Raw genomic sequence first — 15,000 nt, 5'->3', positions numbered from 1 at the left:
GCCCCACCCCTCTGTTGAACTGAATGGTGCCCTGGTGCTGGGCAGTGCAGCCCAGGCTACAGTCAGCCCCTGGTAGTGGGCAGAGGAGCAAGGTGCTGCCCTTGCTGCCGAGGGCACCCTCACACTGGGTACCCAGAAAGAGGCTGGAACCCCTGGGGACTCCTTGGCATCTCTCCAGGGACACACTTGGGCCTTTGGGGTGATACAGAGGCGAGGCAGAGTGCCCAGCATGTGGGGAGACACACACCAGGTGAGCCTGTGTTAGCCACGGGCAGAAAAAGGTCAGCGGGTAAGGGGCATGGGGCAGGGGTACCCACCCTGAAGGGCAGCCTCTCTCCCCTCCTCCAGAGTCCAGCTTAACTCCCCAAACTCCTTCCCGGCACCTCCTCTGCAGAGGTGAGGGAGGCCCCGCCCCAAGGAGGCCGAGAGGGCGGAGCTATGGGGTTCTGTGCCCAGGCTGGACAGCAGGACAGCAAGACCCACCTGTCGGCTGGCCTGGCCACCCACTCCCTCCTTGTGAGATAAGAGCTGCTGGGTGGCAGTGTAGGCAAAGTGCCCGCGGAGGGGGAAGCATTTCATTAAGCTTAAGTACTTCTGCCATGGGGGGACAGGGACACGGGGCCAATGCGGCATCCACGGGCTCCCCGCCAGGTTCCCACTGCTGAGCCGTCCCACTCTGCAGTCCTGTGGATCTGAGGACACCCCCAAAGGACTCCTGGGGCTGCCAGAGGGGAGTTTCTGTCCCCAGGATCTAACCCCCAATACTACCCGCATTAACCCTCCTGCGTATCTGCTCTGGGCTTTGGCCCCACCTTTCTGGGGCCCCTGAACTTTGTCCTTAGTGCTCTGAAGAAAGCCCAGCCCTCCTTGCCAGCCACAGGGACGCGTACATGAGGGGCGGCTGAGAAAAGGGTAGAAAGATGGGAGGAGGGGTAAAAAGGCTGGTGGGGGAAAGAGGGAAGAAGGGAGGAGGGGGAAGAACAAAGAAATGGGACAGGGCTGGGGTAGAGCTAGGGGTGACAAGGCAGTAGAGGGAGAGGAAGAAAGGGGAGCCAGAGATGGGGGATGGGGAGAAGGGGTGAGGTAGAAAGGAGGACAGATAAAGGGAGGAGAGACACATGAAGGAGGGGAGACAAAGAGAGAAAGGTAACAAAGAAAGATGGGTGGGGGGGCTTCGTACCCTGTCTAAGTCCCACCCCATGCAGGCTGGGGGGAGGGGGGCGTAGGAATGGTTTCCACGGTGACAGCTGGTTCTTGGTGGCCTGGCATGTGGGCTATTAATAGTTCTGTGGGTAGGTTCACACCTCCCTCTCCCCTTCCCCTCTGCCTGCTGCTAGGGTGGGGGGAGATCCCTCCCCCACCACCCACTCCTCATCACCCAGCCTCCCACCATGGGAGCCAGGAAGGGCGATGCTGAGGGGCCGGGGCGGCCGCCGTGGCCCAGACACATAAATGGGCATGCATGGGCACAGGCGTCTGTGGGCAGCACTGCCCCCCATGCCAACACAGGCACCACAGGCAGCCACCCACACCAAGGGCCCCTGGGACTCTGTGGTGGTGGCAGTGCTGCAGCAGTGACACGTGCCCCCACGCTGAGGGGCAGAGGCCTCTCTAGGACCAGGACTCCCTCTCCTTTCCCATACCCCCTGTTCTATTCTCAGGTATGGATTGAGCAGGGCTGCCCCACCCAACTCTCTGTTATCCTAGTGCCAGGAAGGAGAGGAGGAGTGAAGGCGGGAAGGAAGGTACTATTTGGCAGGTGTGATGTGGCAGAGGAGTACACACAGACTCAGGGCCCCAGCCTGGCAGGCATGGGGGAGACGGGAGGAGGGGAGGTGGCACCCCTTGGTGAGCTCTCACTGGGCCCCCAGGAGACAGGTTCTGGAGCTGGGGGGCAGTGACTCATCACCTAGCCACTGTGGGACCTTAGAGGCTAGAGAATGGGAGATGGGGTGGGGATCCTCATAAGGGGGAGATTGGTTACTTAAACAAAGGATCCTCCCCACCCCGCCCCAAAAGAATATAACAGGAAACCCCCCCTGCAGGTCAGAGACAGAAAGACATAAACAGCAGCCTTGACTTGGGCCAAATGCCCAGTATTAACATCAAAGACTGTGCTTCCCACCCGGCTCCCCCCATAGCCTCACCCACCTGCTGCTCTCCTCTCCCTCCTCCTGCCCGGGCCAGCTCCAGCCAGGCATCAAGGTGGGTGCCCAGGTCTGGAGGTCTCCTCCCAGGTCACATCCATCCCCCATGACCACTGGTGGGTGGTCATGCCCACACCCATGCTGGAGAACTCAGCCCCTCCTTATCAGCCCACAGAACTTCACGCCCCCCTGCCCAATTCCCCTCAGGAATGGAGGCAGGAGATCCAAGTAGCCAAGAAAGCAGAAGCAGGAGCACCCCCAAGCTGGGCACGGCACATTCTCCCCACCCTCCCCCAGCAGCCAGCGGGTAATTGGAGCTGGGAGCTGGGGCAGCTGAATGCTGGAGGCATGAATGTCACGGGGCCAAGGCACTTGCTGCAGATGGCACCATGGGCACAAGGTTTGGGGTCCTCCCTCCTCACTCCCTCATCTAAGGCAGTAGAAGAAGTTGCCTGCAAGCCTTGAGGAGCATGGCCCAGGAGGGGAGGGAATGGTGGAGGGGGAAAGAAAGGCAGGGATGTTCTCCCAGGCACCCCAGAGGCTGGAGCTAGCCCCTAACCAAGCAGAACTGGCAGAGGCAGAGAGAGAGAGACAGAGACAGAGACAGAGAGACAGGGAGAGAAAGGGAGGAGGGAGGGAATAGGAAGGAGGGAGGAAGGGGGACGGAAGAGAAAGATTGAGTGTGTGTGTGTGAGAGAGAGAGAGGGAGGGAGAGAAGGAGGGAGGGGGGAGGGGGAGAGAGAGGGAGAGGGAAGAGGAAGGGAGGGAGGGAGAGAGAGAGGGAGGGAGAGAGGGAGAGGGAGGGAGAGAGCGCGCGCGTGAATGCAGCTGAGTCTCCGGCACACACACGGACACGTGCAGACACACACACTCACCCCGCATGCGCAGAACCACAGGGCTCTGGGTACCGTTCCAGGAGATATTCAGAGCCCTCCCCAGCCCACACATGCACAAAAACACTCTCACATGGATGCGTGCACAACACACCCACTCACTGATGTGTACAAAAATGCCGAAAGACACCAAAGCCTCGGTTCCCCTGTTTCCCCACCCCCATGCCTGGTAAAAGAGAAAAAGAAACAGGCAGCTGGGGCTCTGGGAGCCAAGAGCCGATCTCTTCCTTAGAAGAGGAAGAGAGGAGGAGGAGGAGGTGGGCCAGGGGCTTGGTCCAATCATTCTGCTCTTGGCCACTGCTGAGAGGCATGGCTGTGGCTTTGGTACCAACCTTTAATGCCCACCCCCAAAACAGGGAAGCAAGGATAGTATTTCCTGGGCACCAGTAACACCCATCTTGCTTCCCTTGTCTACCCAGCAAACTTCTGACCCTCCCTCTGGACCACCTCACGCAATGGCATACCGGAGTGAGGTCCCTATGACCCCAGCTTTGGCCTGCCAAGTGACACCAAGGTGGAACCACATGTGCCCCTACCACACACCAGCCCCAGATACTTCAGTGAGAGACTGAGAACTGTCTCTGGTTCCAGGCAGCATGTGTATGCCCCACCCTGGCATGTGCCAGGCCCTGAGAAAAAAGGAGAATCCACAGGCATTGCTCACCATGCCAGGATGCAACATGGATTGAACACAGGGGTCATCCCACCTTGTGTTATTTGCCCTCAACCTGAGTGAGACAGGAACCATTGTCTCCAGATAATGAAAACCCAGGCCCAAAGTCATACAACTAGTGAATGTCAAAAGCCAGGCCTCCCAACTCCCAGCTAGTGATCTTCCCACCATGGTCACGCTTGCCTCCCTCCCCAAGAGACACAACAGTTCTCCAAAGTCCCCTAGACACCTTTGCAGCCATGAGAACTACAGTTGGGTTTTTTGTTATGTTTTGTTTTTTGTTTGTTTTGAGAGGATGTGTGTGTGTGTGGGGGGGTCTCACTCTGTTGTTCAGGCTAGAGTGCAGTGGCACAATCACAGCTCACCGCAGCCTCGACCTTCCAGGCTTAAGCGATCCTCCGGCCTCAGCCTCCCAAGTAGCTGGTAACACAGGTATGCGCCACCATGCCTGGCTAATTTTTTAAAGTTGTTTTTAGAGATGGGGTCTCACTATGTTGACCAGGCTGATAATGAACTACTGGCCTCAAGTGATCCTCCCGCCTTGGCCTCCCAAAATATTGAGATTACAGGCGTGAGCCACTGCACCCAGCCGAGAACTAGAGTTGAGACTGGTTCCCACTCCAAAGGCTTCCCGTCACCCCTACAGGGTATCCTCCCATTGTCCTTGCTTCACCTTGAGGGGCAGGGCTAAATAAAAGGGGTTTGGAGAGGGGATCCTGATCACCAGACTCACAAAGGGAAAGAGGCAACCCAGGAGAGATGCTGGATCTCAAAGTGCTGTGCCCACCACACTGGTCCTTACTCAGTGCCTCAGTTTCTCTCTGCCACCACCTTTCACACTAAGTACCACTCCATGGAGGGCAGGGGAATCTGGTGCCTATCAGCCAGGGGTGGGTCCTGGTTGACCAATGCTGCGCTCCCAGGAGGGAGGAAGGGCACTGCCTCCTCTTTGAGCCCACACATAAGAAAGAGAGGGGACGGCTTTCCTTGTTCTCTCTCTCCCACCCCCAGAGCTCAGACTCTGAACAGAGATGCAGTGATGCCCAAAGATTTATGCAGGTGCCCCTAGCTGGTGGGGTGTGTCCCAGGCTTAGGGGCCAAGGGCTCCTTGTAAGCTGAAGGGCGAGGGTCAAAGGAGGGTGGGGCAGAGGGGGCCTGCCTTGGGCTCTTTCCCATACACTCATTCCAGGTTGCAAAAATTTGTCTGGGAGGAAAAGATTACATGACGGTGAGAAGGCTGGAAATTGGAGACCCACTGCCCCAGGCCCCAGTCTCATTGATGTCTAGGAGATCCAATTCTCCACCAAGCTTCTCTAAGAAATCTGGGAGACCCCAGGCCCACAGCTTCCTTCACCCATCACAACAGCTCACATATATAGTTATGAACTAGGCACTTTTAAAAACGTTTTTCCTCAAAAAAGCTAAATGAGGTAGATATGATCATCCCCAATTTACAGATGAGGCAACGGGGAAGTTAAATCGCTTGCTCAAAGTCAAACATCTAGCGAGTGACAGAGCTGGGATTCAGACCCAGGCAGTCCAGGTCAATCATGACCGCCATGATCATCATCTTCATCCCTGTTCTTGGCTGTGATGGCATATCACCTGCTTGACAGATAATGCCTTGTTCTTTTTTTTCTTTTTCTTTTTCCTTTCTTTTTTTTTTTTTTTTTTTTTTTTGAGACGGAGTCTCACTCTGTCACCTAGGCTGGAGTGCGGTGGTACAATCTCAGCTCACTGCAACCTCCACCTCCTGGGTTCAAGCGATTTTCCTGCCTCAGCCTCCTGAGTAGCTGGGATTACAGGACCCCGCCACCACACCCAGCTAAGTTTTGTATTTTTAGTAGAGATGAGGTTTCACCATCTTGGTCAGGCTGGTCTTGAACTCCCGACCTCAGGTGATCCACCTGCCTCAGCCTCCCAGTGTGCTGGGATTACAGGCGTGAGCCACTGTGCCCTGCCCAATGCCTTGTTCTTTCATCCAGCTATGTGTTCCCTGAGACCAAGCCTCAGTCTTTCCCCTCTGTAGCTGCCCTGTGGGTTCTCTGCCAAGTGCCTCCACCTCCAAATAGGCCAAGGCTAGAGGGGAGCATGGCGAGAAGTGCTTGGTGCCCCCGGGCTCGAGGTCTCCTGCCCGAGTTCCCCCTCCTCAAATTCCCTCTCTGGAAGAGGTACCCCTTCTAGGCTGGAACTTGCACTCACGGGTGGGAGGGCCTCGCTTAGTATACACTTAGTCTGGGCAGCTGTGCCCTCAGAACCAGGCCCTGAGGCTGGGCAAAAAGGACACAGCTGTTGGGCATCTCTGAGGTGGGCCTCAGCTGCCAGGGGTGTGGAGAAAGGCCATTGTGAGCCCTGCAGTGGACCCAACTCAGCAGGGTCCTGCCAGCTCCCACCACTGCCCATGGGGGCGGTTCTTTCCCAGCTTGGGCCAGTGTAGGGGGGAGCCTCTTCACTGGCTTAAGAGCTGCTAGCTGGCTGCAGCCTGCACCCTGAGGGTGCCCACAGAACTGGTGTCTCCAGACATGCAGGCCCGAGGGGTCAGCATGGGCAGTGGCTGACCTCCCCCCCTTCCCCCATTCCCAGCCCCTAAAACTTGCTGGCCACAGCTGCAGCACTAAGGAAGCGCAGGAAGTCCTGAGCAGCCAGCTGAGCCCCCCGCCCCCCACCCCAACCTCAAGCTGACCCCAGAGGCTGCGCAGGGGGGGCAGAGGGGCGGAGCTTGGGTATTAACAACTGGAAAAGTATGAAGAACATTGCTGCCAGTCCCCAGCTCTGAGACAAGGACAGGGGTAGATCAGGGGTAGCGACAGGGTGAGAGACAGTTACAGACTGGTAGAGAAACAAGGAGAGAGAGAGGGAGAATCAGACACTGCAAGACAGAGCAACAGAGAGACAGAGTTAGAGAGAAATTCCAAGTCAAAAGTACACATCACTCTGTACTAGACACTCGCCAGCCGATGGCCTCTTAAGGAAAGCTTCCAAGTTTGGACAGGAGGGTCCAGGTGGGAAAAAGGGCCAGACTCAAGGTGGGGCACAGGAACTCAGCTGGAGGTGACTGACTGTTCCCAGGAAAGACCCAGGCAAATGACTCAGAGCAGGGGCAGTTAGACAGCCCTGAGCTTTCAGGGTAGGGAGGAGAGCAGCTCTCCCCTTCCCCAACAGTCAAGAGAATCCCAGCTTCTAGAAGTCACTGGACACTGCTTTGAGCCCATGACTCGGCCCTCTGGAACCCCCCTGAACCCACTGTCTTTGCTCTTGTTTCTCTGTCCCTCTAAAAGAAAGAAAGAAAAAAAAAAAAAACAGCCCATTCCCGCACAGTGGCTGAGCCTAGAGGAAAAAGGGGAGGAGGAAGCTGAAGGGGAAAAATCTGTGATTGTGTGCATCTAAGTGTGTGCTTGGCTGCACAGGCTGCAGTTGTGTGCATCTGGGGTTGTGTGGACACGACTGTTGGTGTGGATCTGCAACTGTGGGGACCTGGGCCTTGTGAACTCGTTCTGTACCTAAGTTCAGGGGACCATGTGCAAATGAGTGCACCTGTGTCTGCAGGTTCCACAGTCAATCAACTAACAAGTATTTACAAAGCAGCCCTTGTGCTAGGCTCTGGGTGGAATCCAGAGCTCTTTAAGTGATTCTCCCAGGTCTCCAAGAGCTCACTGTCTAGTAGGGTGGTATCTCAAGCGATAGAGACCAAGAACATGACATTGGGAATGCATGCTTTACACCATTACGCAGGAACGCCTTTTCATACAGCCAAATTTAATATTCTTGGGAGCAAGGGTTTTGTTGCCTACAGAACCTCAGAGCTCCACAGTAAGAGTCCAGGAAAATACTTGTTGCTAAGTTGTGTATACATGTGTTGATGTGTAACTGTGTTTGCATCTGACTGAGTGACAGGGACTGTCACGGCAAGCAATGATGTCTGTGTGACTGGGCTCATGCAAGCACGTGTGTGCCTGTGAGTGACAGGGTCTTTTGTAATTGTGCTGCTGTGTGCAATTGCTCTGTGTGCATGCATGCATGTGACAGTGACTTTTTATGTGTGGGTGACAGCAACTCCTCCTTGCCCCAGTGTGTGACAGCATCTACGTGTGACCCTGTGCGTGGGTATGTGCATGGATCGGTCCCCATGCTCTTGGTCTCCCATGGGTATATCCCACCCCTCAGAGCTCCACGGTGCAGCAGCCTGCCTCTTCCCTTGTCCCCATGTGGGTGTGTCCAGTAGCTCCTGTCCTTGAGTCTGCCTGGGTGTCCCTGGGTGTGCATGTGGCTCTCTGTGTGGACATATCTCTGTGTCTGCGTGTCACTTTTGCTTCCCCCCTCATTTTGGACAACAGCCCCCTTCATCCCCTCCCCCTCCTGGAGCCAAAGCCAGCACTGAGGGGCAGGCTCCCACCTCACTGGCTTTCCTTCTGTGTCCCCCACCCCCACCCCTGGAACGGTGGTTCTTTCAATTGCCCCTGTCATCCCCCCAGGCCTTTCTTTCACGCTGGACAAGGGAGGGCCCCAGATGGAGAAGGGGCACCAGAGACACGCTGCAAGGGGAGGGAAACAAGGTGGGGTACACACACACAGGTCCATTTCTCCCTCTCCTCCCCAGCCAGCAACTCTCCCAATCATCTAGGCACCACCAAGTACACCCCTTCCACACACACATTCCCCCCCAACAACCGCGTTTTTGCAATTAGGAGTGTTGCAACCAGACAGCCATGCTCAACCGGGAGGCGGGTGAAGTGGGGGGGAACTTCCCTCTCCCCGGACCCGTGCAAGCCCACCCGCGCCACCGCACTCATACTGCCCTCCGCAGCTGGAGGCAGCTTTGCAAAGGCCACTCGGGCCTCAGAGGCTAGGGGTGGGGGCTGGGGGGGGGGCAGGCCTCCGGCGCACCGTAAACAAACCGCGGCGCGGCGGGCGGGGGAGCTCCGGCGGCCGGCAACGGGGCCCGGCCCGGGAATGCGCAGCAGACTGGCCGGACAGAGGCCGGGCGGGCCCTCCAGGGGGAGGCTCGGACGCCATCTCCGCCTGCGAACCCCGGGGCCCACCGACCTCCTAGCAACACCTCCCTTCCCCAGGGCGTCAGTTGCAAGCTCCCGGGCTCGTGACAGGGTCACTGGGGCGCCGGGAAAGGCTGAGGCTGGCAGCGGGCACCCCCTGGGCGCCCCTAGCCCGCCTGGGAGCTGGCCACGGAGCCCCGCGGCTTTGCATAATCAATCGCGAGGCATTTGCATATTAATGCCCCCTCGCTCCCTCCTCCTTACCTCGGCGTGGCGCGCAGGACTGGGCTGGGCAGCGACGCGGGGGTCTCAGCGCCCCGTGCTGGGGGCGTCCATGGGGGGCCGGTGGGGCCCGGGCCGCCCGCCTCCTGCGCCCGGGTGTGAGTGCGAGTGAGCGCGGGGGGGGCGGGGGGCGAGTGTGGCGGCCCCGCGGCTCCTCCGGCAGAGGCGGCGGCCGCTCTGGCTCCTCCCTCCCCCGCCCCGCTCCGGCTGGGGCTCGGGCTCGGCGCGCCCGGCCGGCTCGCGGCTGCTCCCTGCAGGCCGCCTCGCCGCCGCCCGCCCCCGCCCCCCGCCCCCTGCCGCGCCCCGGGACCCCCGCCAGAGGCCCGGCCGCCCCTCGGCCGCCTCTGCCCCGCCCCGCTCGGACTCGCCCTCCCCAGCCCGGGCGGCTCCCGCAGGAGTGGGTACTTGGTGACATATTTTGGAAAAGATGTCATTAAAAAATAGCCTTTGCTTGCCGGGAGAATTGGGGGGTTTTCGGGTGTGCACCGTGAGGGTGGAGGAGGAAGTATCGACGAGCAGCCTGCACCTTATACATCGGGGAGAAAGTCTAAACACCAAACGCTTGCAGGTGTAGAGTTTGTTTGGGAGTTCAGGTCCCTTCTCCGCCAGTAACTCACTGTGTGACCTTGACAAATCGCCACTGCTGTCGGGGGCAGAGCTTCCTCAGGCTTCAGCTGCGAGGGCTGGGCAGGTGACCCCTGATGTCCTTTTAACTTCAATCATCTTATGTTTTTAATCCTTGTGGGGGTTCATTCCCCGTTACCTCCCTCCCCTCTCATTTCTAACATCAATACCGATCCACTGCCTCCCCTTTCCAACGTCACCCTTCTCCATATAGGCTCTTTCTATTCTCTGTCACCAACCATTTCCCCAACAATCTGCTCCCTCTCCTGAGCTCGGGGAGGGGACAAGATCTGCCATACCCCCTCAATTCCTAGCTCCCGGGTGGTGGTATTTCCCCCCATGTTTGCTCCCACAAAAATCCAAATGGTACCAGAGTCAATCTAAGGAAGATGGTGGGCTGCATACAAATGGACCCCCTAACCCAACCCAAAGGAGAGGTCTCCACCATGTCGGCCCCACCCCCAGCACACACATACACACACCACACACCTGCATTCATGGACATAAAACCAACCCAGTGACGCCAGAGCACCTTTCATCTCAGAATCTCCTAGCGCCAGGCCGAGCCCTAATTACCCCAGCACCCCCCCGGCCCGCCGGTTCCCCTGCTGTCATTAGCCCAGTTTTACCAGCGGGGGCCACAGCCTTCCCACGGCTTTCAGGGTGGGGCCCTGGCTACATAGTCTGCTCTTGGGGAGGGGTGTGTGTGTGTGTGTGTGTGTGTAAGTGTGTGTGTGTTAGGGGGAGCTGCTCGGCTAATCGCCCAGTTTATACTGGGCAGAGTCACTTGGCGAGTGTGGGATTCTGAGCCACAGCTTACTCAAGTTGGGCTGCCCTTGCTCATGTCTTAGTCTCAGCCACCTGCATCCTCAGTGCTGTTGGAACCATTTCTTTCACAGGGGGTACTGGAGTTGGTAATGCTTGGCAGAGGGGAGGGTACCTCTCTTGGGGTCCCTGGAAACATGGAGATGAGAAGAGCAGCTGGGATGAAACCTATGGCATGCAGAGTGCAGTGGTGGTGTTGAGGGCATGCCACGGGTGAAAGGAGCCTGTGGTGTGCAGTGGCAGCTGTAATGGGGAATTGAGGCTGCAGCATACGGAGCCTCCATGCAGTAAGCGAACCTGTGTTCAGTCTGGGCTCACAGGACACAAGCAACAGCTGCAGTGTGGGGCAGGAGGCTGCAGTGTGCAGAGTCAGTGCAGTGAGCGGAATGAGGTGCGCTGAGGGTGGCTGTCTGCCAGTCGATGCCACCTCCTCAGTGATCAGGTTTGGCCGGAACCCTGGGGAGCAAGGCTGCAGTATGTAGTGCTCAGGGTCTGTACTCCACCCTGTATGGAACTAGTCCCTTGGGATTGGGCTGCTCAAGGAGCTGGGAGGGAATCCCAATGCATGAGATACATTTATACTCTGCATCACAAAGGCAAAACTAGGAGGCAGTGGGGAGGGCCAGCAGCAATCTGGATCAGGGCAGGAGTGATGGTGTCCAGAGCGGGAGGAGGAAGGTGCTATGGTTTTGTCTCCCTTCCATTCTGGCTTTCCCCACCGTATCTCTCTTTGATGCAAGGCCCTATAATGTTGGGTGGGGAAGACTTTCTGAAATCCTAAACCCAGAGCTATAGAAAATGAAGTGCCTCCTGATCCACTTTTTCTTTTCCTGAGGGGCAGAGTGGGGCACTCAAAGACAAGGGTTTACCAGTCCCATCTTCTCCTTTTTAAAATTTATAATAATAATAATAAAAAATAATTATTATTGTATATAATAATAATTATTTATTATTATTATTATTTGAGACAGAATCTTGCTCTTTTGCCCAGGCTGGAGTGCAGTGGCACAATCTTGGCTCACTGCAACCTCCGTCTCCTGGGTTCAAGGGATTTTCATGTCCCAGCCTCCCAAGTAGCTGGGATTGTAGGCATGTGCTAGCATGCCCAGCTAATTTTCGTTTTTTTCTTTGTTTTGTTTTGTTTTTTTGGTAGAGATGGGGTTTCACCATGTTGGCCAGGCTAGTCTTGAACTCCTGGCCTCAAGTGCTCCTCCTGCCTTGGCCTCCCAAAGTGCTGGGATTACAGGCATGAGCCACCGTCCCCGGCCACCCCCATCTTCTCTTTACCTCTCTGTTTTTCTTGGGCTCCCAGTATGGACTGGTGACAGGTCTGGGCAGGGCAAAGTGAAGGGCACACTGCCTTCAAAGCAGGGCTCTCCCCAGGTGCCAGGATCCAGCCCAGGTCTGGGCTTATAGCCACTGTCCCTGTGTTGCCTCATCTGTCCTCCCACCCCACTCACCCTGCCCACCCATTTCTTGAAGCTGCTAGCTCTTTTCAGATTGAGTTCATCCTCAGCTCCTTTTCCGTCCTTGTCATGAAATCCCCCCCCACCAGGGCTGTCCTCTCCCGTTCCCCACCTCTGCTTCAGAGCATTCCCCGAATCTATGAGGAGGGTAGGGGTGGCATGAGTAAGGCTGGATAGACCCTCCAAGGGGATATGTCTGATGGCCCCTCCAGCTGAGATTTCCGTTGCTAAGGAGGTAGCAGGAACGGCCTGTTCTCTGGGCTCCCATCAGAACAGCCATGCCCAGGCCCCTCCCTCTCTCCCTCCGTCTCTCCCTCCCTTCCTTCCAGACTGTTGCTAGGAAGCACCCTAAGATTTCTTGAGGATACGACCCCTAGGAACCAAGGTATCCAGATACCTTTCTGAAGAGGTTTTTTTTCAAAGTCTGGCAGCTAAAACTCCACACAACAGCCTCTACCCCTGCTCAAAAGCCTTACACATCTCTAGCAGTTTGGGGAAACAGGAGACAGGCCCCTCTACCAGCCCCCATGGAACAAGCTCTGTGGCCTGGGCCTTAGTAAATCCCTTCCTCTATCTCATCTTGACCTCCTGGACCCTAGGTCAGCAAGTGATGACATATCCAGCATATACCTCTAGACTCTGCAGACAGAGCTGAACTTATTGGGGGTGCTCTGGAAAGACAGCAGAGGAAACTGAGGTACTACCAGCCAAGAGAACTCAAAGCTCAGATGTTTCTCCCTCCTAGGGGTTTCCCAATCAAAAAGAGTGGTGCAAATGGAGGAAAGAAAGTTGGAGAGCAGGCTGGGTAAGGTGGCTGACATCACCAGTATTTTGGGAGGCTGAGGTGGGAGGATCTCTTCAGGTCATGAGTTCAAGACCATCCTGGGCAACATAGTGAGACCTCCATCTCAAAAAAAAAAAAAAAAAACCCCACAAATTATCCGGGTGTTGTGGTGCAGACCTTCAGTTCTGGCTACTTGGGAGGCTGACGCAGGAGATGAGAGATTGGCAAATTAGCAGTTACCCTGGTAAGAGAAAGTGGCCACTTAATTCTCCCCTTTGTCCCATCAGGCGCTATTGCTATGGGTCACAAAAGAGGAAGCCAGGGAAGGGACCGGGCCTGGCTGAGCCTTGCTTTTGGTAGATGAGGTGAGAAATGGAAAAAGAAGCTGACACCTTTTCCAGGCTGTCTTTCAGGGTTTCTCCTACTTTTATTCATTAATCTGACACTGTTTTTTTTTTGTTTTGTTTTTTTCTGATGGAGTCTTGCTCTGTCACCCAGGCTGGAGTGCAGTGGTGCGATCTTGGCTCACTGAAAGCTCGCCTCCCGGGTTAACGTCATTCTCCTGCCTAAGCCTCCCAAGTAGCGGGGACTACAGGCGCCCACCACAGTGCATGGCTAATTTTTGTATTTTTAGTAGAGACAGGCTTTCACTGTGTTAGCCAGGATGGTCTCGATCTCCTGACCTCATGATCCACCTGCCTCGGCCTCCCAAAGTGCTGGAATTACAGGCGTGAGCCACCACACCCAGCCTGACACTTTTTTTTTTTTAAGCATTTAATATGTGCCAGGTATTAGATTCCCCAAATGCTCCCAGCTTCTGGTTTCACTTTCCCTTAGAGTCTTCTCATCCTGTCTTTGCTAGCAGGAGAGAGGAGAGGAGGGGGAGCAGGGAAGTCTCCTTTACCATCAGAGTTTGGGGCTTACCTTTCTGCAGCTCTCCCACTCCAGTTAAAGGAGGGGATAGGGCAGTATAATATGGAAGCCAAAAGTATAAAGCAGAGCAGCTCTCAGGGCCTGGAGGGAGGGGCCACACAAAGGAAATGGCAGGCTGCCCTCCCTTCCCAGCCACTGTCCGGTTTGGGCCTCAGGATCACAGCACTTCTCTTCTCTGTGCTGGGAGTATGGAGAGGGAAGGCATCCTCCAGGGTGTTAGAGGGGAAGCTATTCCAAGAGTTGATTCAAATTCTGCCTTTTACTCTCCTGGGGCAGTGGGAAGACAGAGACAGGCAACTGCGGGGGATCCAGGGGTTGTCCCTGAGTCCCTGAGGTGCAGCCACCTTGCAGGCCTCTTTCCCATCATTCTCTCCCCCAGATAGACAGAAAGCAGGGATTTTGATTTAGTGACTGGTATGAGGAGGAAACTGGTTTGGAACCAGCTGTGTATAAGTGTGTGGGAGTGACTGTCTTTCTTTTCCCATCCACCTGCTGCCCACAGTGGGGGGACCCAGGCAAGCTTCCAGAGGAAAATGTTCCACTTAGGGAAAAGGAATGACTCAGTTTCCCTATAGAGAGAAGGGAAGCTGACACCCTCTGTGCCTTGTATGCTTTACCAACGATTTCAGTGTTTCTGGGTTTTTGGGTCTGGACTCTTGCCACTTTTCTTTATACTGTTTTCTAGCCTAGATAGGTAAGGAATGTTCCCTTCCCATTGGGTACCCAGAACCCTGTTCCTCGCCACCTCTTACCCCACTCTGGCCTAGCTGCTTTTCTGACACTTCTCCAGGGTTGCCATGTCACTCTGACTGGTTGACTTCCACCTGCCCCCTTCTCTCTCTAGCCAAGGTAGCCAACAAGATGAAGAAAGGTTGGGGCTCGGAACTAGGAGGGCAGAGGTGGGAGCTCAGCCCATGTCCCTGTTGAGAGGAAATGAACAGCAAAAGAAAGTAGGGTAAGTAGGATGGGGCTTTGAGATGGGCTGGAGGGCTATTTTTTTTTTTTTTGAGATGGAGTTTCGCTCTTGTTGCCCAGGCTGGAGTGCAATGGCGCAATCTCAGCTTACGGCAACCTCCGCCTCCTGGGTTCAAGCAATTCTACCTCCATCTCCCGAGCAGCTGGGATTACAGGCATGCGCCACCATGCCCGGCTAATTTTGTATTTTTAGTAGAGACGGGGTTTCTCCATGTTGGTCAGGCTGGTCTCAAACTCCCAACCCCAGGTGATCTGCCTTCCTTGGCCTCCCAAAGTGCTGGGATTACAGGTGTGAGCCACCGCGCCTGGCTGGGGGGCTATTTTTTTGTACACCCAAAGGAAATGTTAGCATCTCTCTTCACCCTTTGGAGGATTATCATGGGGTCCCGTGCTTGCAGTGAGCCAGA

General features: G+C 55.9%; 1 protein-coding gene across 1 annotated transcript in view; it reads right to left on the bottom strand.

Moving 5' to 3' along the window:
- The window catches only part of THRA (thyroid hormone receptor alpha), a 31,352-nt gene extending 22,166 nt beyond the window's left edge, over nucleotides 1-9,186 (bottom strand). Inside the window, exon 1 of the mRNA XM_054459820.2 lies at nucleotides 8,969-9,186. The gene's annotated coding sequence lies outside the window, so the exon portion shown is untranslated. The remainder of the gene's footprint in view (nucleotides 1-8,968) is intronic.
- Between the last annotated feature and the right edge of the window lie 5,814 nt (nucleotides 9,187-15,000).

This window comes from Pongo pygmaeus, chromosome 19, assembly GCF_028885625.2.
Source record: "Pongo pygmaeus isolate AG05252 chromosome 19, NHGRI_mPonPyg2-v2.0_pri, whole genome shotgun sequence".
Lineage (NCBI taxonomy): Eukaryota > Metazoa > Chordata > Mammalia > Primates > Hominidae > Pongo > Pongo pygmaeus.
The sequence above is the reverse complement of the archived record's forward strand: the minus strand, read 5'-3'. Positions and strand labels throughout refer to the sequence as shown.